Source organism: Dipodomys spectabilis, unplaced genomic scaffold, assembly GCF_019054845.1.
Source record: "Dipodomys spectabilis isolate Male_0828 unplaced genomic scaffold, ASM1905484v1 ptg000295l, whole genome shotgun sequence".
NCBI lineage: Eukaryota > Metazoa > Chordata > Mammalia > Rodentia > Heteromyidae > Dipodomys > Dipodomys spectabilis.
This window is the reverse complement of record NW_024870972.1, coordinates 6,466,437-6,483,632: the sequence shown is the minus strand read 5'-3', so window position 1 is coordinate 6,483,632 and position 17,196 is coordinate 6,466,437.

The following is a 17,196-nucleotide window of genomic DNA, read 5'->3' as shown; positions in this document are numbered from 1 at the left end:
GGGTGATGTTTAGGGTGAGGGTGAGGGTTAGGGTTAGTGTTAGTGTGAGAGTTAGGATTAGGGTGACGTTTAGCGTGATGGTGAGGTTTAGGGTGAGTGTGAGGGTTCTGGAAAGGGTGGGGGTTAGAGTGTGGGTGAGGGTTAGTGTGCCTGTGAGAGTTAGGGTGACAGTGAGTGTTAGGGTGAGGGTGAGGATTAGGGTTAGGTTTAGGGTGAGGGTTAGGGTTAGGGTTACGGTTAGGAAGTGGGTTAGGAAGAGGGGTAGGGATAGTGTTAGGGTTAGGGTGAGGGTTATGATGTGGGTGAGGGTTAGTGTGACGGTGAGGGTTAGGGTGAGGGTTAGGGTTAGGGTTAAGTTTAGGGTTAGGGTGAGGGTGACGGTAATGGTTAGGGTGAGGGTTAGTGTTAGGGTGGGGGTTAGGGTGAAGGTGAGGTTTAGGGTGTGGGTGAGGGTGAGGTTTAGGGTTAGGATTAGGGTTAGGGTTAGGGTTAGGCTTAGGCTGACTGTGAGTGTGAAGGTGAGGGTGAGGGTTAGGGTTAGGGTTTGGGTGAGGGCTTGGGTGAGTGTTAATGTTAGGGTTAGGGGTAAAGTTAGATTGAGGGCTAGGGTGAGGGTGACTGTTATGATTACAGTTATGGGTAGGGTTAGGGTTAGTGTGAGGGTTAGGGTTAAGGTTAGTGTTAGGGTGAGGGTAAGGTTTAGGTTGAGGTTTAGGGTGAGGGTGAGGGTTAGGGTTAGCGTTAGGGTTTGGGTGAGGGTTAGGTTTAGGGTTAGGGTTAGGTTGAGGTGAGGGTGAGGGTTAGGGTTAGGGTTAGGGTTAGGTTTAGGGTGAGGGTGTGGGTGAGGGTGAGGGTTATGGTTATGGTTAGGGTTAGGTTGATGGTAAGGGTTAGGGTTAGGGTGAGGGTAAGGAGTAGGCTTTTGGTTAGTGTAAGTGTTAGTGTGAGGATTAGGGTGAGGCTGAGAGTTAGTGTTAGGGTTAGGGTTAGGGTGAGGGTTAGGTTTAGGATGAATATTAGGGTTAGGGTGAGGGTGAGGGTGACGGTGAGGGTTAGGGTTAGTGTTATGGTTAGGTTGAAGGTGAGGGTGAGTTTTAGGGTTATTATTAGGCTTAGGTTTAGGTTGAGGGTGAGGGTGAGGGTGAGGATTAGGGTTAGGGTTAGGGTAAGGTTTAGGGTGAGGATGAGGGGGAGGGGGAAGGTTAGGGTGAGGGTTAGGATTAGTGTGGTTGTTTGGGTTAGGGTTAGGGTGAGGGTTAGGTTGAGGGTGAGGGTTAGGGTGAGGGTGAGGGTGATGGTTAGGGTTAGGGTAAGGGTTAGGGTTAGGTTTAGTGTGAGTATTAGGGGGATGGGGAGGGTTAGGGTGATTGTTAGGGTTAGGTGAGGGTTAGGGTTAGGGTTAGGATGAGTGTTAGGCTGAGGGTGTGGGTTACCATGAGGGTGAGGGTAAAGGTCCGGGTGAGAGTGAGGGTTAGGGTGTGGGTGAGGGACAGGTTTAGGGTGAGGAGTAGGGTGAAGGTGAGCTTTAGGTTTAGGGTGACGTTTAAGGTTAGGTTTAGGTTTAGGGTGAGGGTCAGGGTTAGGATTAGGGTTAGGGTTAGGGTTAGGTTTAGGCTGAGGGTGAGGGTGAGGATGAGGTTAGGGTTATGGTGAAGATTAGAGGTAGGGTTTGGGTGAGGGTTAGGTTGAGGATGAGGTTAGGTTTAGGTTGAGGGTTAGGTTTACGGTTAGGGTGAGGTGAGGGTATGCCTTAGGGTTAGGATTAGTGTTAGGGTTAGGGTTAGGCTGAGGGTGAGCTTGAAATTAAGGTTTAGGGTTAGTGTTAGTGTTAGGGTGAGTGTAAGAGTTAGGGTTAGGGTAATATTTAGCATGAGGGTGAGGATTAGGGAGAGGGTGAGGGTTCGGGAGAGGGTGAGGGTTAGGGTGTGTGTGAGTATTAGGATGTCGGTGAGGGTTAGGGTGAGGGTGAGGGTTAGGGTGAGGGTGAGGGTTAGATTGAGGGTGAGGGTTAGAGTATTAGGTTGAGGGTGAGGGTTAGGGTAAGGGTTAGGGTTAGGGTGAGGTTTAAGTTTAGGTTTAGGGTGAGGCTTAGGGTTGGGATGATGGTTAGGGAGAGTGTGAGGTTTAGGGTGAGGGTGAGAGTGAAGGTTCTGGTGAGGGTGAAGGTTACGGTATGGGTGAGGGAGAGGTTTAGGGTGAGGATTAGGGTGACCGTGAGCTTTAGGTTTAGGGTGTGGTTTAGGGTTAGGTTTAGGGTGAGGTTTAGGGTTAGGGTGAGGGTTTAGTTTGAGGGTTATGGTTAGGATTAGGGTTAGGGTTAGAGTTAGGGTTAGGCTAAGGTTGAGGTTGAGGATGAGGTTAGGATTAGGGTGAGGGTTAGGGTTAGGGTTAGGGTGAGGGTTAAGGGTTAGGCTTAGGGTGAGGGTGAGGGTGAGGGTTAGGCTTAGGATTAGTGTTAGGGTTAGGGTTAGGCTGAGGGTGAGCTTGAGAGTGAGGGTTAGGTTTAGGGTTAGTGTTAGGATTCGGATGGGGGCTAGGGTTTGGGTGAGGGTTAGGGTTAGTGTTAGGATTAGGGTTAGGGTGAGGGTGAAGGTGAGGGTTAGGGTTAGGGTTAGGGTGAGGGTGATGTTTAGGGTTAGGGTGAGGATTAGGGTTAGGGTGATGTTAAGGGTGAAGGTGAGGGTTAGGGTTAGTGTTAGCGTGAGAGTTAGGATTAGCTTGATGTTTAGCGTGAGAGTGAGGGTTAGGGTTAGGGTGAGGGTTCCGGAAAGGGTGCAGGTTAAGGTGTGGGTGAGGGTTAGTGTGCCGCTGAGGGTTAGGGTGACGGTGAGGGTTAGGGTCAGGGTGAGGTTTAGGGTTAGGGTTAGGGTTAGGGTTACGGTTAGGAAGTGGGTTAGGGAGAGGGGTAGTGTTAATGTTAGGTTTAGGGTGAGGGTTAGGGTCTGGGTGAGGGTTAGTGTGATGGTAAGGGTTAGGGTGAGGGTTAGCGTTAGGGTTTAGTTTAGGGTTAGGGTGAGGGTGACGGTTAAGGTTAGAGTGAGGGTTAGGGTGACGGTGAGGGTTAGGTTGAGGGTGAGGGTGAGGTTTAGGGTTAGGATTAGGGTTAGGGTAACGGTTAGGCTTAGGCTGAGTGTGAGGGTGAGGGTGAGGGTGAGGTTTAGGGTTAGGGTTATGGTGAGGGCTAGGGTGAGGGTTAGGGTTAGGGTTAGTGTTAGGGTTAGGGTTAAGGGTAGGGTTAGTTTGAGGGCTAGGGTGAGGGTGAGGGTTAGGATTAGGGTTAGGGGTAGGGTTAGGGTTAGTGTGAGAGTTAGGGTTAGGGTTAGTTTTAGGCTGAAGGTGAGGGTGAGGATGAGGATAGGGTTAGGGTGAGGGTAAGGGCTAGGGTGAGGGTGAGGGTAAGTGTTAGTGTGAGGTTTAGGGTGAGGCTGAGAGTTAGTGTTAGGGTTAGGGTTAATTTGAGGTTTAGGGTGAGGTTTACGGTTAGGGATAGGGTTAGGGTTAGGGAGAGGGTGAGGGTTAGGGTTAGGGTGAGGGTTAGGGTTAGGGTGAGGTTTAGGGTTAGGGTTAGAATGAGGGTTAGAGCGAGGGTGTGGGTTAGCGTGAGGGTGAGGGTGAAGGTTTGGGTGAGGGTGAGGGTTAGGGTGTGGGTGAGGGAGAGGTTTAGGGTGAGGATTAGGGTGACAGTGACATTTAGGTTTAGGGTGAGGTTTAGTTTTAGGTTGAAGGTTAGGGTTAGGGTGAGGGTTTTGGGTGACGGTTAGGGTTAGGATTAGGGCTAGGGTTAGGGTTAGGGTTAGGCTGAGTGTGAGGGTGAGGATGAGGTTAGGGTTAGGGTGAAGGTTAGGATTAGGGTTTAGGTGAGGGTTAGGGTGAGGATGAGGTTAGGGTTAGGGTGAGGGTTAGGGTTCGGGTTAGGGTGAGGGTGAGGGTGAGGGTTATAGGCTTAGGATTAGTGTTAGGGTTAGGGTGAGGGCTAGGGTGAGAGTGAGGATTAGGTTGAAAGTGAGGCTGAGGTTTTGGGTTAGGTAAGGGTTAGGGTTAGTGTTAGGGTGAGGATTAGGGTGAGGGTGAGGGTTAGGGTGAGGATTAGGTTTAGGCTGAGGGTGATGGTGAGGGTGAGGGTGAGGGTTAGGGTTAGGGTGAGATTCAGGGGTAGGGTTAGGGTGAGAGTTAGGTTTAGGGTTAGGGTTAATGTGAGGGTCACTGTTAGGATGAGGGTTAGCGTGAGGGTTAGTGTTAGTGTAAGTGTAAGGGTTAGTGTGAGGGTTAGGGTTAGTGTTAAGTTTATGGTTAGGGTTAGGGTGAGAGTCAGGGTTAGTGTGAGGGTTAGGATTAGGGTGAGGGTTCAGGTTAGGGTTAGGTTGAACTTTAGGGTGAGGGGTAGGGTTACGTTAGGGTGAGGGCTCGGGTTGGTGTGAGGGTTACAGTTAGGGTTAGGTTAGGTTGAGTGTAAGGGGTAGGGGTCGTGTTAGTGTAAGGATAAGGGTAAGTGTGAGGGTTAGGGTAAGGGTGAGGGTTAGAGTGAGGGTTAGGGTTAGGGTTTGGGTGAGGGTGAGGGTGTGAGTGAGGGTTAGAGTTACATTAGTGTTAGGGTTATGGTTAGGCTGAGAGTGAAGGTGAGGTTGTGGGTGAAGGTGAGAGTAAGGGTTAGGGTGAGGTTTAGGGTTTGGGTTAGAGTGAGAGTTAGGTTTAGGGTGATGTTTAGCGTGAGGGTGAGCGTTAGGGTGAGGTTGAGGATTCCGGAGAGGGTGAGGGTTAGTGTGTGGGTGAGGGTCAGGGTGACATTGAGGGTTAGGGTGACGGTGAGGGTTAGGGTGAGGGTGAGGGTTAGGGTAAGGGTGAGGGTTAGGGTGAGGGTTAGGGTTAGGGTTTGGGTGAGGGTGAGGGTGTGAGTGAGGGTTAGGGTTACATTAGGGTTAGGGTTATGATTAGGCTGAGAGTGAGGGTGAGGGTGAGGGTGAGGGTGAGGGTAAGGGTTAGGGTGAGGTTTAGGGTTTGGGTTAGGTTGAGAGTTAGGTTTAGGGTGATGTTTAGCGTGAGGGTGAGGGTTAGGGTGAGGTTGAGGATTCCGGAGAGGGTGAGGGTTAGGGTGTGGGTGAGGGTTAGGATGACATTGAGGGTTAGAGTGACGGTGAGGGTTAGGGTGAGGGTTAGGGTTAGGGTTAGTGTTAGGGTTTGGGTGAGGGTTAGGGTTAGGGTTAGGGTTAGGGTGAGGGTGAGGGTTAGGGAGAGGAGTAGGGTTTGGGTTATTGTGATGGTTAGGATTAGTGTGAGGATTAAGGTTAGGTTTAGGGTAAGTGTTAGTGTTAGGGATAGCGTTAGGGTGAGGATTAGTGTGAGGGTGAGGGTTAGGGTGAGGGTTAGGTTTAGGGTGAGGGTTAGGGTGAGGGTGAGTGTTAGGGTTTGAGTAAGGGTGAGGATTAGGTGAGGGTTAGGATTAGGGTTAGGGTTAGGGTGAGGGTGAGGGTGAGGTTTATGGTTAGGATTAGGGTTAGGGTTAGGGTTAGGCTGAGGGTGAGTGTGTCAGTGAGGGTTAGGGATAGGATTAGGGTTAGGCTGAGGGTGAGGGTGAGGTTGAGTGTTAGCGTGAGGTTGAGGTTTAGGGTGAGGGTGAGGGTTCGGGAGAGGGTGAGGGTTAGAGTCTGGTGAGGGTTAGGGTGACATTGTGGGGTAGGATGACTGTGAGGGTTAGGGTGAAGGTGGGGGTTAGGGATAGGATTTTGGTGAGGTTTAGGGTTAGGCTTAGGTTTAGGGTGTGGGTTAGTTATAGGGGTAGGGTTAGGGTTAGGGTTGCGGTTATGGTGAGGGTTAGGGTTAGGGTGATGTTTAGGATTAGTGTGAAGGTTAAAGTTAGGCTTAGGGTTAGGTTGAGAGTAAGTGTTTGGGTGAGGTTTAGGGTGAGGGTGAGGGTTAGGGTTAGGATTATGGTAAGGTTAAGGGTTGAGTGAGAGTTAGGGTTAGTGTTAGGGTTACGGTTAGGGTGAGGTTTAGGGTTAGGGTTAGGGTGAGGGTGAGGGTGAGCTTCAGAGTTAGGATTAGGGGTAGGGTTAGGGTTAGGCTGAGGGTGAGGGTGAGGGTTAGGGTTAAGGTGAGAATTGGGGTGAGAGTGAGGGTTAGGGTGAGGGTTAGGTTTAGGGTGAGGGTTAGGGTGAGGGAGAGGGTTAGAGTTAGGGTTAGGATGAGAATGAGGGTTAGGGTTAGGTTTAGGGTGAGGTTGAGGTTGAGGATTAGGGTTAGGATTAGGGTTAGGGTTAGGGTTAGGGTGAGTGTTAGCTTGAGGGTGAGTGTTAGGGTAAGATTGAGGTTTCAGGAGAGGGTGAGGGTTAGGGTGTGGGTGACTGTTAGGTTTAGGGTTAGTGTGAGGGTCAGGGTTATTGTTAAGTTTATGGTTAGGGTGAGGTTGAGAGTCAGGATTAGGGTTCGGGTTAGGGTTAGGGTGAGGGTGAGGGTTAGGGTTAAGATGAGCGGTAGGATGAGGGGTAGGGTTAGGGTTAGGGTGAGGGTTAGGGTTGGTGTGAGTGTTAGGGTTAGGGTTAGGGTTAGGGTGAGTGTAAGTGTGAGGGTCGTGTTAGTGTGAGGGTAACGGATAGTGTGAGGATTAGGGTGAGGTTTAGGGATAGGGTGAAGTTTAGGGTGAGGGTTAGGGTTTTGGGTGAGGGTGAGGGTATGAATGAGGTTAGGGTTAGGATTAGTGTTAGGGTTATGGTTAGGCTGAGGGTGAAGGTGAGGGTTAGGGTTAAGATTACGGTGAGGATTAGGGTGAGGGTGAGGGTTAGGGTGAGTGTTAGGTTTAGGGTGAGGGTTAGGGTGAGGGTTAGGGTTAGGCTGAGGGTAGGTGTGAGGTTGAGGGTTAGGGTTAGGATTAGGGTTAGGATGAGGGTGAGGGTTACAATGAGTGTTAGTGTGAGGGTGAGAGATAGGGTGAGGGTGAGGGATTGGGAGAGGGTGAGGGTTAGAGTCTGGGTGAGGGTTGGGGGATGGTGAGGGTTAGGGTGACGGTGAGTGTTAGGGTGACGGTGAGTGTTAGGGTGATTGTGAGTGTTGGGGTTAGGGTTCGTGTTAAGGTGAGGTTTAGGTTTAGGGTTAGGGTTAGGGTGAGGGTGAGGGAGACGGGTAGGGTTAGGATTTGAGTGAGGGTTAGGGTTAGTGTGAGGGTTTGGGTTAGGGTTAGGTTTAGGGTGAGGGTAAGTGTTAGGGTGAGGGCTAGGGAGAGGGTGAGGGTTAGGGTTAGGTTTAGGGTAAGGGTGTGGGTTAGGATGAGGGTTAGGTTACTGTTAGGGTTAGGGTTAAGGTTAGGGTTAAAGTTTTGGGTTAGGTGGAGGGTGAGATTTAGGGTTAGGTTGAGGATTAGGGTTAGGGTTAGGATGAGGGTGAGGGTGAGGGTGAGGGTTAGGCTTAGGTTTAGGGTTAGGTTTAGGGTGAGGCCTAGGGTGAGGATGAGGGTTATGGTTAGGGTTAGGGGTAGGGTAGGGTTAGTGTGAGGATTAAGGTTAGGGTTAGCGTTAGGGTGAGGGTAAGGGTTAGGGTTACGGTTACTGTGAGTGTTTGGGTTAGTGTGAGGGAAGGGATAAGGTTAGAGTGAGGATAAGGGTTAGGGTGAGGGTTTGGGTGAGCGTTAGTGTGAGGGGTAGGGTTAGTGTTAGGGTGAGGGTTAAGGTTGGTGTGAGGGTTAGGGTTAGGTTTAGGGTTAGGGTGAGGGTCATGGATAGGGTTAGGTTTAGTGTGAGGGTTAGGGTTAGTGTGAGGTTTAGGGTTAGGATTAGTGTGAGGTTAAGGGATAGGGTGAGGGTTAGGGTGAGGGTGATGGTTAGGGTTAGGTTTAGGGTTAGGGTGAGGGTTATGTGAGGGTGAGGTTTAGTGGTAGATTTTGGGTTAGAGTGTGGTTTAGGGTGAGGGTTAGGGTTTGGGTAAGGATTAGGGTTAGGGTGAGAGTAAGGGTTAGGGTTAGGTTTAGGGTGAGGGTGAGGGTGACGGTTTCGGTTAGGGTTAGGGTTAGGGTGAGGGTGAGTATGAGGGTTAGGGTTAGGATTAGGGTTAGGGTTAGGGTTAGGCTGAGGGTGAGGGTGAGGTTGAGTGTTAGAGTTAGGGTTAGGGTTAGTGTGACGGCTAGGTTGAAGGTGAGGGTTATACTGAGGGTGAGGGTAAGGTTTAGGGTAAGTTTTAGAGTTAGGGTTAGGGTTAGGATTAAGGTGAGAGTGAGGGTTAGGATGAGGTTTAGGGTTAGGGTGAGTGTTAGGGTTAGCGTTAGGATGAGGTTTAGGGTTAGGGTGATGTTTAGGGTGAGGGTGAGGGTTAGGGTGTGGTTGAGGATGAGCTTTAGGGTGGGGGTTAGGGTTAGGGTTAGGGTGAGGGTGAGGGTGCGGGTTAGGGTTTGAATTATTGTTAGGGTTAGGGTTAAGCTGAGGGTGAGTTTGACAGTGAGGGTGAGGGTTACGGTTAGGGTGAGGGCTAGTGTGAGGATGAGGGTTAGGTTTAGGGTTAGGGTGAGGGTGAGGGTGATGGTTAGTGTTAGGATTAGGGTTAGGGTTAGTGGTAGGCTGAGGGTGAGGGTGCGGGTGTGGATTAGGATGAGTGTGAGGGTTAGTGTTAGGTTTAGAGATAGGCTGAGGGTGAGGGTGAGGGTGAGGGTTAGGGTGAGTGTGAGGGTTAGTGTTAGGTTTAAGGTTAGGCTGAGGGTTATGGTGAGGGTTAGGGTTAGGTTTAGTGTTAGGGTGAGGATGAGTGTTAGGGCTAGGGGGTGGGTTAGGTTTAGGGTGAATATTAGGGTTAAATTTAGGGTGATCGTGAGGGTGAGGGTGAGGGTGAGTGTTAGGGTTGGGTTAGGTTGAGATTTAGGGTGAGGGTTAGGGTGAGGGTGAGGTTTAGGGATAGGGTTAGGTTGAGGGTGAGAGTGAGGTTCAGGGTTAGGATTAGGGTTAGGGTTAGGCTTAGGCTGAGGGTGAGGGTGAGGGTGAGGCTGAGGGTTAGTGTTAGGGTGATGTTTAGGTTTAGGGTGAGATTTAGGTTTAGGTTTAGGGTGAGGATTAGGCTGAAGTGTGGGGTTAGGGTTTGGGTTAGGCTGAGGGTTTGGGTTAGGTATAGGGTTATTTTTAGGATTAGAGATAGGGTTAGGATGAGCCTGAGGGTGACGGTGAGGGTTAGGTTTAGGGTTAGGGATAGGGTTATTTTTAGGGTTAGGGTTAGAGTGAGGGTGAGGGTGAAGTTTAGGCTTAGGATTAGGGTTAGGGTGAGGGCTAGTCTCAGAATGAGGTTTAGGGTTAGGTTTTGGGTGAGGGTTAGGGTGAGGATTAGGCTGACAGTTAGGGTTAGTGTGAGGGTTAGGGGTAGATTTAGGGTTAGGGTTAATGTGAGGATTAAGGTTAGTGTTAGGGTGAGGGTAAGGGTTATGGTGAAGTATAGGGTTAGGTTTAGCGTTAGGGTTAGCATGAGGGTGAGGGAGAGGGTTAAGTTTAGGATTAGGGTTAGGTTCACGGTTAGGCTTAGGGTGAGGGTCATGGTGAGGGTGAGGCTTAGGGTGAAGGTGAGCTTCAGGGTTAGGATTAGGGTTAGGGTTAGGGTTAGGCTGAGGGTGAGTGTTAGGGTTAGGGTTATTGTTAGGGTTAGTGTTAGGGTTAGGGTGAGGATGAGGGTGAGGATGAGTGTTAGGATTAGGGTTAGGAATAGGGTTATTGTTATTGTTAGGGTTAGCGTTAGGGTGAGGGTGAGGGTTAGGATTAGGGTTAGGGTTAGGGTTATTGTTAGGGTTAGGGTGAGGGTGAGGGTGAGGGTTAGGTTTAGTATGAGGGTTAGGTTTACTGTGAGGGTAAGGATTAGGGTGAGGGTTAGGATAAGGTTGAGATTTAGGGTTAGCATTACGGTTAGGGTTAGGGTTAGGGTGAAGGTTAGGGCTAGGGTGAGGGTGAGGGTGAGGGTGTGGGTTAGGGTTAGGGTTACGGTGAGGCTGAGGCTGAGAGTTAGGGTAAAGGTGAGGTTGAGGTTGAGGGCTAGGGTTAGGGTAAAGGAGAGGGTGAAGATGAGGTTTAGGGTGAGGACTAGGGTTAGGGTTAGCGTGAGGTTGAGGGTTAGGGTTACAGGTTGAGGTTTAGGGTTATTGTGAGTGATGGGTGAGCGTGAGGGTAAGGGTTAGGGTGAGGGTTAGGGTGAGGGTGAGACTTAGGGTTAGGGTTAGGGTTAGGGTGAAGGTTAGTGTGAGGTTAAGGGTTAGGATTAGGTTTAGCGTTAGTGTGAGGATTAGGGTTAGGGTTAAGGTTAGTGTGAGGTGTAGGGTTAGTGTGAGGGGTAGCGTGACGGTGAGGGTAAGCGTTAGGGTGAGGGTTAGGGTTTAGGTAAGGTTTAGTGTTAGGGTTAGGGTGAGAGTGAGGGTTAGGTTTAGAGAGAGTGTTAGGTTGAGTGTTAGGGTGAGGGTTAGGTTTATTCCTAGTGTTAGCGTGAGGGTTAGGGTGAGGGTTAAGGTTAGGTGAGGGTTAGGGATAGGGTTAGGTTTAGGGATAGGGTGAGGATGAGGGTGAGGGTTAGGGTGAGGTTTAGGGTGAGGGGTGGCATTAGGATTAGGGTTAGGGTGAGTGTTAGGGTTAGGGTTAGGGTTATTGTTAGGGATAGGGTTAGGGTGAGGGTGAAGGTGAGGATGAGGATCAGTGTTAGGATTAGGGTTAGGAATAGGGTTATTGTTAGTGTTAGGGTTAACGTTAGGGTGAGGGTTAGGTTTAGGATTAGGGTTAGGGTTATTGTTAGGGTTAGGTTTAGGGTGAGGGTGAGGGTTAGGTATAGTGTGAGGGTTAGGTTTAGGTTTAGGTTTAGGGTGAGGGTAAGTGTTAGGGTGAGGGTTAGGGTAAGGTTGAGCTTTAGGGTTAGCATTAGGGTTAGGGTTAGGGTTAGAGTGAGGGTTAGGCTTAGGGTTAGGGTGAGGGTGAGGTTGAGGGTTAGGGTTAAGTTTAGGGTTAGTGTTAGGGTTAGGGTTAGGGTGAGGGTTAGGGTTAGGGTTAGGGTTAAGGTGAGGGTGAGGGTGAGAGTTAGGGTGAGGGTGAGGTTGAGGATGAGGGTTAGGATTAGGGTGAGGGAGAGGGTGAAGATGAGGTTTAGGGTTAGGATTAGGTTTAGGGTTAGGGTGAGGTTGAGGGTTAGGTGAGTTGGAGGTTTAGGGTTAGTGTGAGGGTTGGGTGAGTGTGACGTAAGGGTTAGGGTGAGGGTTAGGGTGAGGGTGAAACTTAGGGTTAGGGTTAGGGTTAAGGTGAGGGTTAGTGTTCGGGTAAGGGTTAGGGTTAGGTTTAGGGTTAGTGTGAGTACTAGGGTTAGGTTTAGCGTTAGGGTGAGGGTTAGGGTTAGTGTGAGGGGTAGGGTGACGGTGAGGGTAAGTGTTAGTGTGAGGGTTAGGGTGAGGCTGAGGGTTAGGTTTATTGTTAGTGTTAGGGTGAGTGTTCGGGTTAGGTTTAGGGTTATGGTGGGGGTTACGGTGAGGGTTGGGGTTAGGGTTAGTGTTATGGTTAGGATGAGGGTTTGGGTTAGGGTGAGGGTTGAGGTGAGGGTGAGGTTTAGGGTGAGGGTTAGGGTTAGGGTTAGTGTTAGGATTAGGGTTAGGGTTAAGGTGAGGTTAAGGGTTAGTTTTAGGGTTAGGGTTAGGGTAAGTTTTAGTGTTAGGGTTAGGATGAGAGTGATGGTTAGGTTTAGTGTGAGAGTTAGGGTGAGTGTTAGGCTGAGGGTTAGGATTAGTGTTAGGTTTAGGGTGAGGATGAAGGTTAGGGTGAGTGTGAGGATTAGGGTTTGGGTGAGGGTTAGCGTGACGTTGAGGTTTAGGGTGACGTTTAGAGTGAGGTTTAGGGTGAGAGTATGTGTAAGCCTGAGGGTTAGTTTGAGGGTTAAGGATAGGGTGAGGGTTAGGGATAGGGTTAGGTTTAGGGTTTGGGTGAGGATGAGGGTCAGGGTTAGGGTGAGGGTTAGGTTTAGGGTGAGAGTGAGTTTCAGGGTTAGGATTCGTGTTAGAGTTAGGGTTCGGCTGAGGGTGAGGGTTGGGGTTAGGGTGATCTTTAGGGTTAGGGTGAGGTTTAGGTTTAGGATGAGGATTAGGCTGAGGGGGGGTTAGTATTAGGGTTAGGGTGAGTGTTAGGGCTAGGGTTAGGGTTATTGTTAGGGTTAGGGTTAGGATTAGGGTTAGGGTGAGGGTGAGGGTGAGGATGAGTGTTAGGGTTAGGGTTAGGAATAGGGTTATTGTTAGGGTTAGGGTTAGCGTTAGGGTGAGGGTGAGGGTTAGGTTTAGGGTTAGGGTTAGGGTTATTGTTAGGGCTAGGTTTATGGTGAGGGTGAGGATTAGTTTTAGTGTGAGGGTTAGGTTTAGGTTTAGGGTCAGTGTAAGTGTTAGGGTGACGGTTAGGGTAAGGTTGAGCTTTAGGGTTAGCATTAGGGTTAGGGTTAGGGTGAGGGTTAGGGTTAAGTTTAGGGTGAGGGTGAGGGTGAGGGTCAGGGTTAGGGTTAAGATTAGGGTGAGGTTTAGGTTTAGGGTAAGGGTTAGGGTTAGGGTTAGGGTGATGTTGAGGGTGGGGGTTAGGGTTAGGGTAAAGGAGAGGGTGAAGATGAGGTTTAGGGTTAGGATAAGCGTTAGAGTTAGGGTGAGGTTGAGGGTTAGTGTTACGGTTAGGTTGAGTTTTAGGGTTAGTGTGAGGGTTGGGTGACCGTGAGGGTAAGGGTTAGTGTGAGGGTTAGGGTGAGGGTGAGACTTAGGGTTAGGGTGAGGGTTAGGGCTAGTGTGAGGGTAAGGGTTAGGGTTAGGTTTAGGGTTAGTGTGAGGATTTGGGTTAGGGTTAGGGTTAGGGTGAGGGTTTGGGTTAGTGTGAGGGGTAGGGTGAGGCTGAGGGCAAGGTTTAGGGTGAGGGTTAGGGTGAGGCTGAGGGTTAGGGTTATTGTTAGTGTTAGTGTGACGGTTAGGGTTAGGTTTACGGTTATGGTGGGGGTTAGGGTGAGGGTTGGGTTTAGGGTTAGGGTTATGGTTAGGATGAGGGTTATGGTGAGGGTGAGGGTTAAGGTGAGGTTGAGGGTTAGGGTGAGGGTGAGGGTTAGGGTTAGGGTGAGGGTTATGGTTAGAATTAGGGTTAGGATGAGGGCTAGGGTGAGTGTGAGGGTTAGGGTTAGTGTTAGGGTTAGGTTGAGGGTTAGGGTTAGAGTGAGGGTAAAGGTTAGGTTGAGATTTTGGGTGAGTGTGAGGTTTAGGGAGAGGGTTAGGGTTAGGGTGAGGGTTAGGGTGAGAGATAGGGTTAGTATTAGTGTGAGGGTATGTGTTAGTGTGAGGGTCAGGGTGAGGGTTAGGGTTAGGATGCGGGTTAGGGATAGGGTTAGGGTTAGGGTTGGGGTGAGGGTGAGGGTTAGTTTTAGGGTTAAGTTCAGGGTGAGTTTAAGGTTCATGCTTAGGATTAGGGTTAGGGTTAGGGTTAGGCTGAGGGTGAGGGTAAGGGTGAGGCTTAGCCTTAGGGTGAGGGTGAGGGTTAGGTTTAGGGTGAGGGTTAGGGTTAGGGTTAGTGTGAGGATTGGGGTTAAGGTCAGGGTGAGGGTAAGGATTATGGTGATGTTTAGGGTTAGGGTTAGCGTTAGGGTTATCATGTGGGTGAAGGAGAGGGTTAGGTTTAGGATTAGGTTTATGTTTACGGTTAGGCTTAGGGTGAGGGTCATGGTGAGAGTTAGGCTTAGGGGGAGGGGGAGGGTTAGGGTTAGGGTGAGGGTTAGGGTTAGGATGATATTTAGGGTGAGTGTGAGGGTTAGGGTGTGGGTGAGGGTTAGGGTGACAGTGACGGTTAGGGTGAGGGTGGGGGTTAGGGTTAGGGTTAGCATTAGGGTGAGGGTTAGGGTTAGGGTGAGGGTGAGGCTTAGGATGAGGGTTAGGGTTAGGGTTAGGGTTAGTGTGAGGATTAGGGTTAGGGTTAGGGTTAGGGTGAGGGTAAGGGTTAGGGTTAGGGTTAGGGTAAGGTTCAGTGTGAGGTTTAGGATGAGTGTTAGGGTGAGGGTTAGGTTTCGTGTTAGGGTTAGGGTTAGGGTGAAGGTTAGGGTTAGGGTGAGGGTTAGGTTGAGGGTGAGGGTTAGGGTTAGGGTGAGGGTTAGGGTTAGGGTGAGGGTTAGGGTTAGGATTAGGGTGAGGATGAGGGCTAGGGTGAGGGTGAGGATTAGGTTTAGGGTTAGGATTAGGTTGAGGGTTAGGGTTAGGGTGAGGTTTCGGGTGAGGGGTAAGTTTAGGGTTAGGGTTAGGGTGAGGGTAAAGGTTAGGGTGAGGTTTAGGGTGAGGGTGAGGTTTAGGGAGAGGGTTAGGGTTAGGGTGAGGGATAGGTTTAGGATTAGGGTGAGGGTATATGTTAGGGTGAGGGTTAGGGTGAGGGTTAGGGTTAGGATGCGGGTTAGGGATAGGGTTAGGGTTAGGTTTGGGGTGACGATGAGGGGCAGAATTAGTTTTAGGGTTAGGTTCAGGGTGAGTGTGAGGTTCAGGGTTAGGATTAGTGTTAGGGTTAGGGTTAGGCTGTGGATGAGGTTAAGGCTGAGGGTTAGGGTTAGGGTGAGGGTGAAGTTAGGGTTAGGTTTAGGGTCAGGGTTAAGGTTAGGTTTAGTGTGAAGATTAGGTTTAGGGTTAGGGTGAGGGTTAGGGTTATGGTGAGGTTTAGGGTTAGGGTTAGCGTTTAGGTTAGCATGAGGTTGAGGGAGAGAGTTAGGTTTAGGATTAGAGTTAGGTTTACAGTTAGGCTTAGTGTGAGGGTCATGTTCAGGGTGAGGCTTAATGTGAGGGTTAAGGTTAGGGGTAGGGTAAGGGTTACGGTTAGGGTGATATTTAGGGTGAGGGTGAGAGTTAGGGTGAGGGTGAGGGTTAGGGTGAGTGTGAGGGTTAGGGTGTGGGTGAGGGTTAGGGTGACGGTGAGGGTTAGGATGTGGGTGAGGGTTAGGATGAGGGTTAGGGTTAGTGTGAGGATTAGGTTTAGGGTTAGGGTGAGGGTAAGGGTTATAGTGAGGTTTAGGGTTAGGGTTAGCGTTAGGGTTAGCATGAGTGTGAGGGAGAGGGTTAGGTTTAGGATTAGGGTTAGGTTTAGGTTTAGGCTTAGTGTGAGGGTCATGGTGAGGTTGAGGCTTAGGGTGAGGATTAGGATTAGGGTTAGGGTGAGGGTTAGGTTTAGGGTGATATTTAGGGTGAGGGTGAGGGTTAGGGTGAGTGTGAGGGTTAGGGAGAGGGTGAGGGTTAGTTTTGGGTTAGTGTGAAGCTAAAGTTTAGGGTTAGTGTGAGGAATACGTTTAGGGTTAGGTTTAGGGTGAGGGTTATGCTTAGGTTTAGAGCGAGTGTTAGGTTTAGGGTTAGTGTGAGGATTAGAATTAGTGTTAGGGTGAGGGTAAGGCTTATGGTGAGGTTTAGGGTTAGCGTTAGGGTTAGCCTGAGGGTGAGGGAGAGGGTTAGGTTTAGGATTAGGGTTAGGTTTTCAGTTAGGCTTAGTGTGAGGGTCATGGTGAGGGTGAGGCTTAGGGTGAGGGTTAGGGTTAGGTTTAGGGTGAGGGTTAGGGTTAGGGTGATATTTAGGGTGAGGGTGAGGGTTAAGGTGAGGGTGAGGGTTACGGTGAGTGTGAGGGTTAGGTTGTGGTTGAGGGTTAGGGTGACAGTGAGGGTTAGGGGGAGGGGGAGGGTTAGCATTAGGGTTAGCATCAGTGTGAGGGTTAGTGTTAGGGTTAGAGTGAGGGTGAGGGATAGGATGAGGGTTAGGGTTAGTGTTAGTGTTAGGGTTAGTGTGAGGATTAGGGTTAGGGTTAGGGTTAGGGTGAGGGTAAGGATTAGGGTTAGGGTTAGGGTAAGGTTTAGTGTGACGGTTATGGTGAGGGTGAGGGTTAGGTTTAGTGTGAGTGTTAGGGTGAGTGTCAGGGTGAGGGTTAGGTTGTTAGGGTTAGGGTGAGGGTGAGGGTTAGGGTTAGGGTCAGCGTGAGGGTTAGGGATAGGGTTAGGGTTAAGGTAAGGTGTACTGTTATGGTTAAGGTTAGGGTTAGGGTGAGGATGAGGGTTAGGGTTAGGGATAGCATTAGGGTTAGCGCGAGGGTGAGGGAGAGGGTTAGGTTTAGGATTAAGGATAGGTTTAGGGTTAGGCTTAAGGTGAGGGTGATGGTGAGGGTGAGGCTTAGGGTCAGGGTTAGGGTTAAGGTTAGGGTGAGGGTTAGTTTTAGGGTGAAATTTAGGGAAATGTTGGGGTTAGGGTGAGGGTGAGGGTTAGGGTGAGTGTTAGGGTTAGGATTTGGTTGAGGGTTAGGGTGACATTGACGGTTAGGCTGAGGGTGAGGGTTAGGTTTAGTGTTAGTGTGAGGCTAAGGGTTAGGGTTAGGTTTAGGGTTAGTGTGAGGATTAGTGTTAGGGTTAGAGTAAGAGTTAGTGTTAGTGTGAGGGTTAGGCTGTCGGTGAGGGTAAGGGTTAGGGTGGCGTTTAGGGTGAGGCTGAGGGTTAGGGTTATTTTTAGTGTTAGGGTGAGGGTTAGTGTTAGGTTTAGGGTTATGGTGGGGGTTAGGGTGAGTGTTGGGGTTAGGGTTAGGGTTATGGTTAGGATGAGGGTTAGGGTTAGGGTGAGGGTTTAGGTGAGGGTGAGGGTTAGGGTGAATATGAGGGTTAGGGTTAGGTTGAGGGTTAGGGTTAGGATTAGGGTTAGGATGAGGGCTAGGGTGAGGGTTAGGTTTAGTGTTAATGTTAGGTTGAGGGTTAGGGTTAGGGTGAGGGTTAGGATTATGGTGAGGTTTAGGGTTGGAGTTAGGGTTAGGGTTAGTATGAGGGTCAGGGAGAGGGTTAGGTTTAGGATTAGGGTTAGGTTTACGGTTAGGCTTAGTGTGAGGGTCATGGTGAGGGTGAGTGTTAGGGTGAGGGTGAGGGTTATGGTGAGTGTGAGGGTTAGGGTGTGGGTGAGGGTTAGGGTGAAGGTGAATGTTAGGGTGAGGGTGAGAGTTAGGGTTAGGGTTAGCATTAGGATAAGTGTTAGGGTTAGGTTTAGGGTGAGGGTGAGAGTTAGGGTGAGGGTTAGTGTTAGGGTTAGGGTTAGGGTTAGTTTGAGGATTAGGGTTAGGTTTAGGGTTAGGGTGAGGGTAAGGGTTAGGGTTAAGGTTAGGGTAAGATTTAGTGTGAGTGTTAGGGTGAGTGTGAGGGTTAGGTTTAGTGTGAGTCTTAGGGTGAGTGTTAGGGTGAGGGTTAGGTTTAGTGTTAGGGTTAGGGTTAGGTTG